The sequence below is a fragment of the Brachycentrus maculatus genome, unplaced genomic scaffold (genome assembly GCF_059751285.1).
Source record: "Brachycentrus maculatus isolate JH-2025_06_01 unplaced genomic scaffold, ASM5975128v1 h1tg000055l, whole genome shotgun sequence".
Classification (NCBI taxonomy): domain Eukaryota; kingdom Metazoa; phylum Arthropoda; class Insecta; order Trichoptera; family Brachycentridae; genus Brachycentrus; species Brachycentrus maculatus.
The window spans coordinates 98,484-106,440 of record NW_028280809.1 but is presented as its reverse complement, the minus strand read 5'-3'; the positions used below and the strand labels follow the sequence as shown (position 1 = coordinate 106,440).

The 7,957-nt window shown below is 31.6% G+C and overlaps 1 long non-coding RNA gene across 1 annotated transcript; it reads right to left on the bottom strand.

The window, feature by feature from the left end:
* Positions 1 to 2,984: 2,984 nt before the first annotated feature.
* Positions 2,985 to 4,157, bottom strand: LOC148311821 (uncharacterized). The gene is made up of 2 exons (XR_015839329.1): positions 4,022 to 4,157; positions 2,985 to 3,777 (listed from the first exon to the last, which is right to left on the bottom strand). It is a non-coding gene; the product is annotated as an uncharacterized LOC148311821 (long non-coding RNA).
* Between the last annotated feature and the right edge of the window lie 3,800 nt (positions 4,158 to 7,957).

Below are 7,957 nucleotides of genomic sequence, written 5' to 3'. Positions count from 1 at the left end.
TGTTTACACAAATACCACCCACAATTCAACGTAACACAAAACCACATATGACAAAAGGCAGATATGATAAGAGGGTTACTCATTTTTGAGGGGGGAAAATTGTTACGATTTCGCTTTAATAAATGGCAAACTTCTGCCTAATTGAATCATTTAGAGAAATTTTGAGAAGCGGATAAAATATTGACAATATTTTGAGTGTGTCCAAATACTCGTTCAAAAATTTGGATTATCTCCAATTATAGGTGTTATTTTTCATATTATTTTTTCACATCTCAACATAGGTGAATACGAATATGGAAGTCTGGTCATTTACGGGGCTTACGACCGTCATAGGCAGGTTTCAGTGATCACTTTACATACGTGTAACATTCGACATTTATGATCATATATATATAGAACATCCATGAATTTGAGTAGTGTGGTTGTCAGTCATGGGTAGAATTTATGACTGTTGCACGTGTGTACTTCCATATTCCTCTTCATCTATGTTGAGATGTCAAAAGAGAATAAGATACAATATGATTTAAAATATGGAATCGCGTTTAAAAAATAATTTTATCACTTTGTGGCACATTTTATAAACTTTATAAAATTAAACAACCGGTTTCGACAAGAACCTTGTCATCATCAGGCTTGGCTCTGATGATGACAATGTTCATGTCGAAACCAGTTGAAGAAAAAATATACCAATAAAGAAGTGGTTTAAAACAAAGCTGTTTTATTTAAAAAGTATTTTTTTCTGTTGGAAAATTGCGCGATAAGTCATGTTTAAGGTTTACTGAAATGTACCAGGAATCGAACCACGTACATGTAAATATTAAAGTATAGAAAGGCGCTAAGCATTACAGTGTGGAACCAAACCATTATAAAAATGGTTTTATTAAAATCACAAGATAAAATATTTCAAAAAAATATAAAACCATTGCTATTTTAGCATATAATTTTAACGAGCGAGGGTTGATAATCATTTAGACTTTAGACCAAAAATAACCGTTTTTACTTCCAAAAAATGAACGTAATACTAGGGATTAGTCCAATTTAACAGGATAATCCGTTTGAGTACATTTTATTCCGATACATTTTTATGATCCTTTGAATACTTTTTTTTTAATCCCCACAAATTTGGCAGCTTACACGGTTGCCTGTCATGAAAGGGAATACTTTTTTTTTATATTTAACTAAAAAAGAGGATTTTGGTAAAGTAAAAGTAAAGTAATTAGAGATTTTTTCTCTCTTTTTTACGGCCTCATCTGCACCCAATGATGCAAGTTGATCATTAATTATTTGAAGACTAAGTGATTATTCTAACGAGTCAGGAAACAGTAATATTTAATAAATATGAATGTCAAAAAACATTTACTTTTACCCCTCTGGAAACCAAACTCTGGAACTCTGGTATGCTGGCCTAATGCAGTAATCGCTATACACCATGGGAATCGAACCTGGGTACGGTAACTGAGCGTACTGACCAGTAAACTATGGAGGCGGATTATTAAATATTATTATATTGAATAATATATTACCAAATGATTTCGATACAATGAAAAATAGTAAAGAAAAATAAATGATAAAAAACCAAACATTTCTTCAATTTATCACGGTTATATTTTTCACTTTAATGTTTTATCTGAGAAAAGTACCATTTTGAGAGACTGGAATAACAAATATATCGCTGAATTCCCTTTCAAAATTTCAAATGTGACATTCATACACAATATTGAAACTCAAAGTACTCCCACTAAAGCAGAATATTGATATTTCAACGATTTATAAGAGACAGGGAATTCCGAAAATCGTAAAATTCAAGCGAGGCACATGATTTCAGATAATTTAAGAGGATTATAGAGGCAAGAAGTACCAATATGGAATTCCTAAAAATGGCATAAAAAACACGCATTTTTATGATAAATATAATTTTATATGAAAAACGGATAAAAAACTGAGTCACAACTTTATAATGAGCAATATTTATATACGTATATATCGCTCACTCCTTTCAACAACAGCACATATAAATATCAAGCCACTTATTAAGCTTTTTGTGCAACAGATCTTTTAAGGTAAAACCTGAAGGTTTTAATTCCATTTAAAAAATATTTAGAATATTAAAAAAAATTAAACAATTCCTTTTCTTCAAAATGCAAAAACACACATATATATATACATATATATATATATATATATATATATATATATATATATATATATATATATATATATATATATATATATATATATATATATAACACCACGTCAGGCCGATTCAACACTTTTTGCACTTTTTTTGCACTTTTAGGCTCTCATATTTAAAAAAGGTATTAAAAACAAAAAAAAAACGATAGGGGAAATATTAAAAAATAGGTTTTTTTTAAATATTGTTTTTGACTGATGGTTTGTATTTGGCAAAATTATAAGTAAAAAAAAATATTGAATTTCAAATGATGTGTTTTGTACACCTACTTTTTTTTTATAAATAAAAATAGTCTTTACTTTTCTGACGGGCTGCAAAATAATCTTATCTTATGGTGGCACTTCAGCCGACGACCCATATGTTCGATGAAGGTTTAATGGTAAACTTGCAGCCATGAAAGGGATTTTATATGACGTTATCAAACAGTAAAAGTTAACTGGACACAGGCTACTTGGCGCAGTTGAGATCAATGGCCAATACACAGAATAAGAAATTTTGTCTTTTTTGGACAAAGGAGCAGAAAATATATAGGGTAGACTGGGTACGGTTGAAACAATTTTGCTTATATTGTCCATAGTATTGCTCTTTACAAGTCAAGCGATGATGAAGATGCATTAAATACAAGAGCGTGTTTCTGTCTACTAATGGGAAGTATAATTTCAGTACCCGGTGTGTTATTTTTAGTGGCAGATCAAATTTAAAAAATATATCCGATTTGTTTCAACCGTCCCCATACCAGGGGCAGTTGAAACAGTGATTGGGGTCAGTTGAAACACACGCAAATAAATCAATATTTATATTGTAAGACGTTTTATTCATTATTTATTTTTGTGTTATAAATAATTATGGCACCGCATGACAATATTAATCAGTCTACAGATATGTAATGAACAAAAACAACTAAAAACAATGGCATTTAAAAAAAAAACAAATCGAACGAAAATAATCTGTGAATAAACTAAAAGGAAACACTTCTGTCATTTTGATTAGTCATAAATCAAGCGGAAATCTAGCTTTGGGATCATTCCGAGTCGCAATTGTGGCAAACATAGCTAAGACCACCTTTTGTGCAGTCTTCTTGAGCCCACAGTTTACAAGTGGTGCACTGTATCCACTTTTCACCGGATCTGCTCTCTGAATACAGTGACAGACAAACAAGACAATAGCACTCGTCCTCTTTTGATGATGATTCCTGTTGCGTATTATGATTATTTTTTCCTTCAACGATCCTTCTACTTTTTCCTCCATCCAATCTTTTCTTCACTTACTTAGTTTTCATCCGTTTCAACCTTATTTCATGCTCCTTTCTTATCTCTTCTTTCTCTGTTTTTTTTAGTAGCAAGTATTTTGCAAGCTCCTGCTCCTGCTCTTTATTAAAAACTTCGTTGTGGGGTTCATATCCCATTTTCTTCTTCACTAGATGCATCTCGCTTTCGTATATATCTAATGAGCGAACAGTGGTTTAATCCATGCTTTTCCGACGCTTTTCGCAGTGAATCTCCTGCTTTAACCTCCTCATCAGCGTATGTATACCTCGACAAGTCGACCTCCCCTCTCGAAATCTTTCTTGCGCGTACTCTCGGCATCTAGAAAACAGGAAAACTGAAAAAATGTGTTGTTTCAACCGTACCCACAAAAAATGTTTCAACCGTCCCCAACCCCTTCTTTAGGTGGAAAACAGAAAATAGTAATGTTAACAATAATGGCACATTAAAACTAATCACTATATCGTGTTCTACAAGCTTCATTTCAAACACGAAATCATACTCAATAATATCGTTTCAATAGAAACCGTAATAAAAGGAAAATTCTCAAAACAAAAATACTTACTTTTGGTTATCAAAATACAATAGGACCTCCTACAAGCAACTGCACAGTGCGGCGAGCGATGCAACACTGATATTTGTGTTTGAACTTGTTGTCCACTTTGTTCGTCCCTTGGACCCTTCACCCTACCGCATACGGTTTGCAAGATATTTGCTCTGTTTCAACCGTCCTTTGTTTCAACCGTACCCAGTCTACCCTACTATTATTTTTAAAACATATAAAATAAAGAAAATTAAAATTATAAAAAAATAAAATCAATCACTGGTTTGAAGATATATTCATCTTATTTTAAGGCTTATCCGCACCCAGTGGTGCTGAGAGCACTGCGTCGCATCGACGAAGTACTTACGTATATTTATCGATGGCACTTCGTATCGACGTCGTATCTAAATTGTTGATCGCATGAAGGCAAGGTGATCAGTTCTATGCTTCAGGTAAAAGGGTGATATTGAATAATATGAGAGTGAAGATCACTTAAATTTATTTATACTCCCCCGAAAATCAAACCTGCTTCCTTTACAACTATAGCCAAACGCGCATACTACTTAACTACAGATACAAACGTAAAATAAACGTTTGTTTATTTTATTCAGTTTAAAAAAATATTTTTGTTTTGGTATGAAATCAAATATTTAAATTTATAACTATTTTCTTGAGCCTATGTGGCTGCTTGAGATAAATAGTTATCAAATTGTGATAGAGTGAGTTTAAACCCAGAAATTAAGACTCAGACTCCATGACACTAATCGTGATAATATATAAAACCCAACACGTATGAATAATCTTAAAAATCGACAAAATATTTGTTAAATTTAATTAAAAATAGTGTAGCCTTATTTATAATTACAATTTGTTATTCAAAACTCTAATAATTGTCTATATAATTTCACAAGAACGAAACTGTATATAGGGGGTAAATAAATGAAAAAATATTAATTCGTATTAAAAGGACCGTGACACCAGTTCTTATTTAATTTATTATTAGATTAAAACCAATATTTTTAGCTTTTCCACTTTTTTTATTTGACCAACGACCGGATTTCGTCGTTACCGACATCATCAGACTGGTCTACCAGTTTGATGATGTCGGTAACGACGAAACCCGGTCGCCGGTCAAATAAAAAAAGTGGAAAAGCTAAAAATATTGGTTTTAATCTAATAATAAATTAAAAATGCAATTCCATCACGAAGTGTCAGTGGATAATATAAATCTATGAAAAAGTTCTTATTTTCCCGGAACGTTGGTAACCTTGTCAATTTTGCTTGCCCTTCAATGCTCCGTGAAAAAAAAACATGAGGATTTCCTCAGACAGCAAGAATGGCCTTGTGTAATATTTATTATTAGGGCAGACATCGTAAAACGTAATAGCCTGAAGGACCCGATCAGGCACGTCCAATAATAATGACATAAATTAACAATTTATTGGACTAAATAACCATTTCGCTCTTAAAATTTCACGGGGAATATTTTCTTACGGGGTACTTTGTTACGTTCCGTAAAGACAAGATGAGTTAAGCGATTGACGTGATAACAATATTGCTATATTTCGGCGCTTTGGTAATCTATGAGAAAGAAAAAGGTCACCATGATATGTTTTACGTTTTTTGAGAATTTATTAAGCCTCAGTAAAGTAATGTTAAGCGCGTGTAGGTTACGGCTTGGAGGCTTTGGTTTCGATTCCTAAGGGTATAAATATAAATGCAAGTGATTTTTCTCCCTAATATATGTATATTTAATATAACCTTGTACTGGTATCAAGATCCTAAGGCTGATCACTTAGCCTTCGTGTAAGAAACGATTAAGGTAACAGTGCATCGATAATGTAATGTAAATCTTATTTCAAACCAATACAATGGCGGAATAATAAAGATAAACTTACTGACCCCTATTATCATTTAGGGGTGCATATATAGAGCACTTCATCAAAATGACATGATATTTACTTGATCGTAAATTAAATTAAGGCAACGTAAAATTAGTGTTGTCCTTTTGAAGTCGACCGATATTATTCATATTATTATATTTACAACCTCTAACATATCGCTCACTCGTTTCAAGAACGTCATAAACCGAAAAACTTGATTTTTCAGAAGGTTTTAAAGTTTAAAAATAAAATACAATATATAAAAAATAAATATGAAGCCACTTATTGAACTTTTTTCTGTGCAACACATCTTTTTAGGTAAAACCTGAATGTTTTCTATCCATTTGAAAAATATTTAGTATATTAAAAAAAAATAAACAATACCTTTTCTTCAAAATGCAAAAACAACACTTTCTGCTCTATAGCGGGTAAATATTAAGTTAAAAATATGCCGCTTTTGCTGGGGATATAGTACATTTTCTAAACATTCCGAAAACATGCACAACTGAAAATTTACGATTTTTGATTTATTACGTTCTTGAAAGGAGTGAACGATATGTCAAAATAGATTTTAATAAAAAGATGTAATTCTCAAGCACAAAATCAACAAAATAACCACAAAGTAACTGCAAGAGTCAATCAATGGAAGTACATTTTTTTCCTTTGAATGAAAAAAAGATTCAGATCAAATTCTATCTCGTCTAACAGGGGCTGAATTTTCGTGTAAACTTTGCGTTTTTCAAGGATTTCGCAGTATGAACCTCCTCTCACTGAGAAAAAACTTTATTTGAGAATATTCTCTGTGATTGGAATTTTTATATATAAAATTGTTAGCCGTTGGTTGCTCGACATACCCCTGTTTGAAAGAGATCTTTTTAAGGCTAACCTTTTGTAATGCTGATTTCGAAATGGATCCACGTTCTTTTTACTCGGATTTCTGAATATTTTTCAGTGTCTTTGTATTCATACGAATCGAAGTTTTTTGTACAAAAAAAATATACTAAGATTTTATCTCCCACGTTGAATTATGTGAGGGCTCTTTATTAAATTGAAATTCTACAGGTAAGCCGCATCTGTGAAGTAACCAAGACATCAATCTCATGAACATAAATTAGACGACGTCAAGCAATATATATTAACACTTTCGCCTCGAGTAAACATTGTATTAAAATTATTGTAAATCTTTGAAAAAGAAAAATAATTGTTTCTGATGGTAATAGTAATAATTTTGAAACAAAAATTTCTACGATATTATAAAATTTAACCGAAGTATTTAAATATTCGATTTTTTAGATGTTCTTAATATGTGATAAATAATCATTTTCTAGTGGCATCTCAGAAAAAAATCTTTAACAATCTTTAAAATCTGTCAGTTGAACATGTTTAATACCATAGATGTTCAACTTGATATGAAACATCAAGAAACTGGAAATATGAGCATCCCAGGGCTTACGACCTGGCATTTACACTGGTATAACCATCGTGTAAAGGTCACCATTCTTTCCACTTTTGAATATCTCGCGTGTGACTCATACTTTGAAGTGTCAAAGGCGTTCAAATTCAACCGAGTTATAAAAATAAACTATCTCATAAAATTATAACTTTTACTGTTTTACCAATAAATGTGGCACATATATCTATTATGCACGTTTATCGTGTGTCTAGATCAGAAATGTGATAATTAAAAATAACTCATTAAAACATTATACCTGGGATGTAGAGTTTTGATTTCCATCTGATTTTAGTTGATATTTTAATCAAAAGAATAATTTTATCTTTACAAAGACATCTTTGGTCAAGTGTCGTCAATAAATTTGTAAAAAATTATAAGAAATAATGCATTGCAAAAAGTTTTCTTTACTGTTATAAATATCACACTAAGTATCTTTATAATACGAACCACCACGGGGCGTGGTTTAAACCGCGACTGATGTGCAAATGTAAAATTTTCTTAGTCGCCAAGATTAAGCGGCCGGTATGCCGATGGGTTAAAGAGATATTTTTTTGTTAATTTGACGACAAATATACTTTTTTTTGTTTTACGAAAAATGATGTCTACAAGAGTTAGCTGATC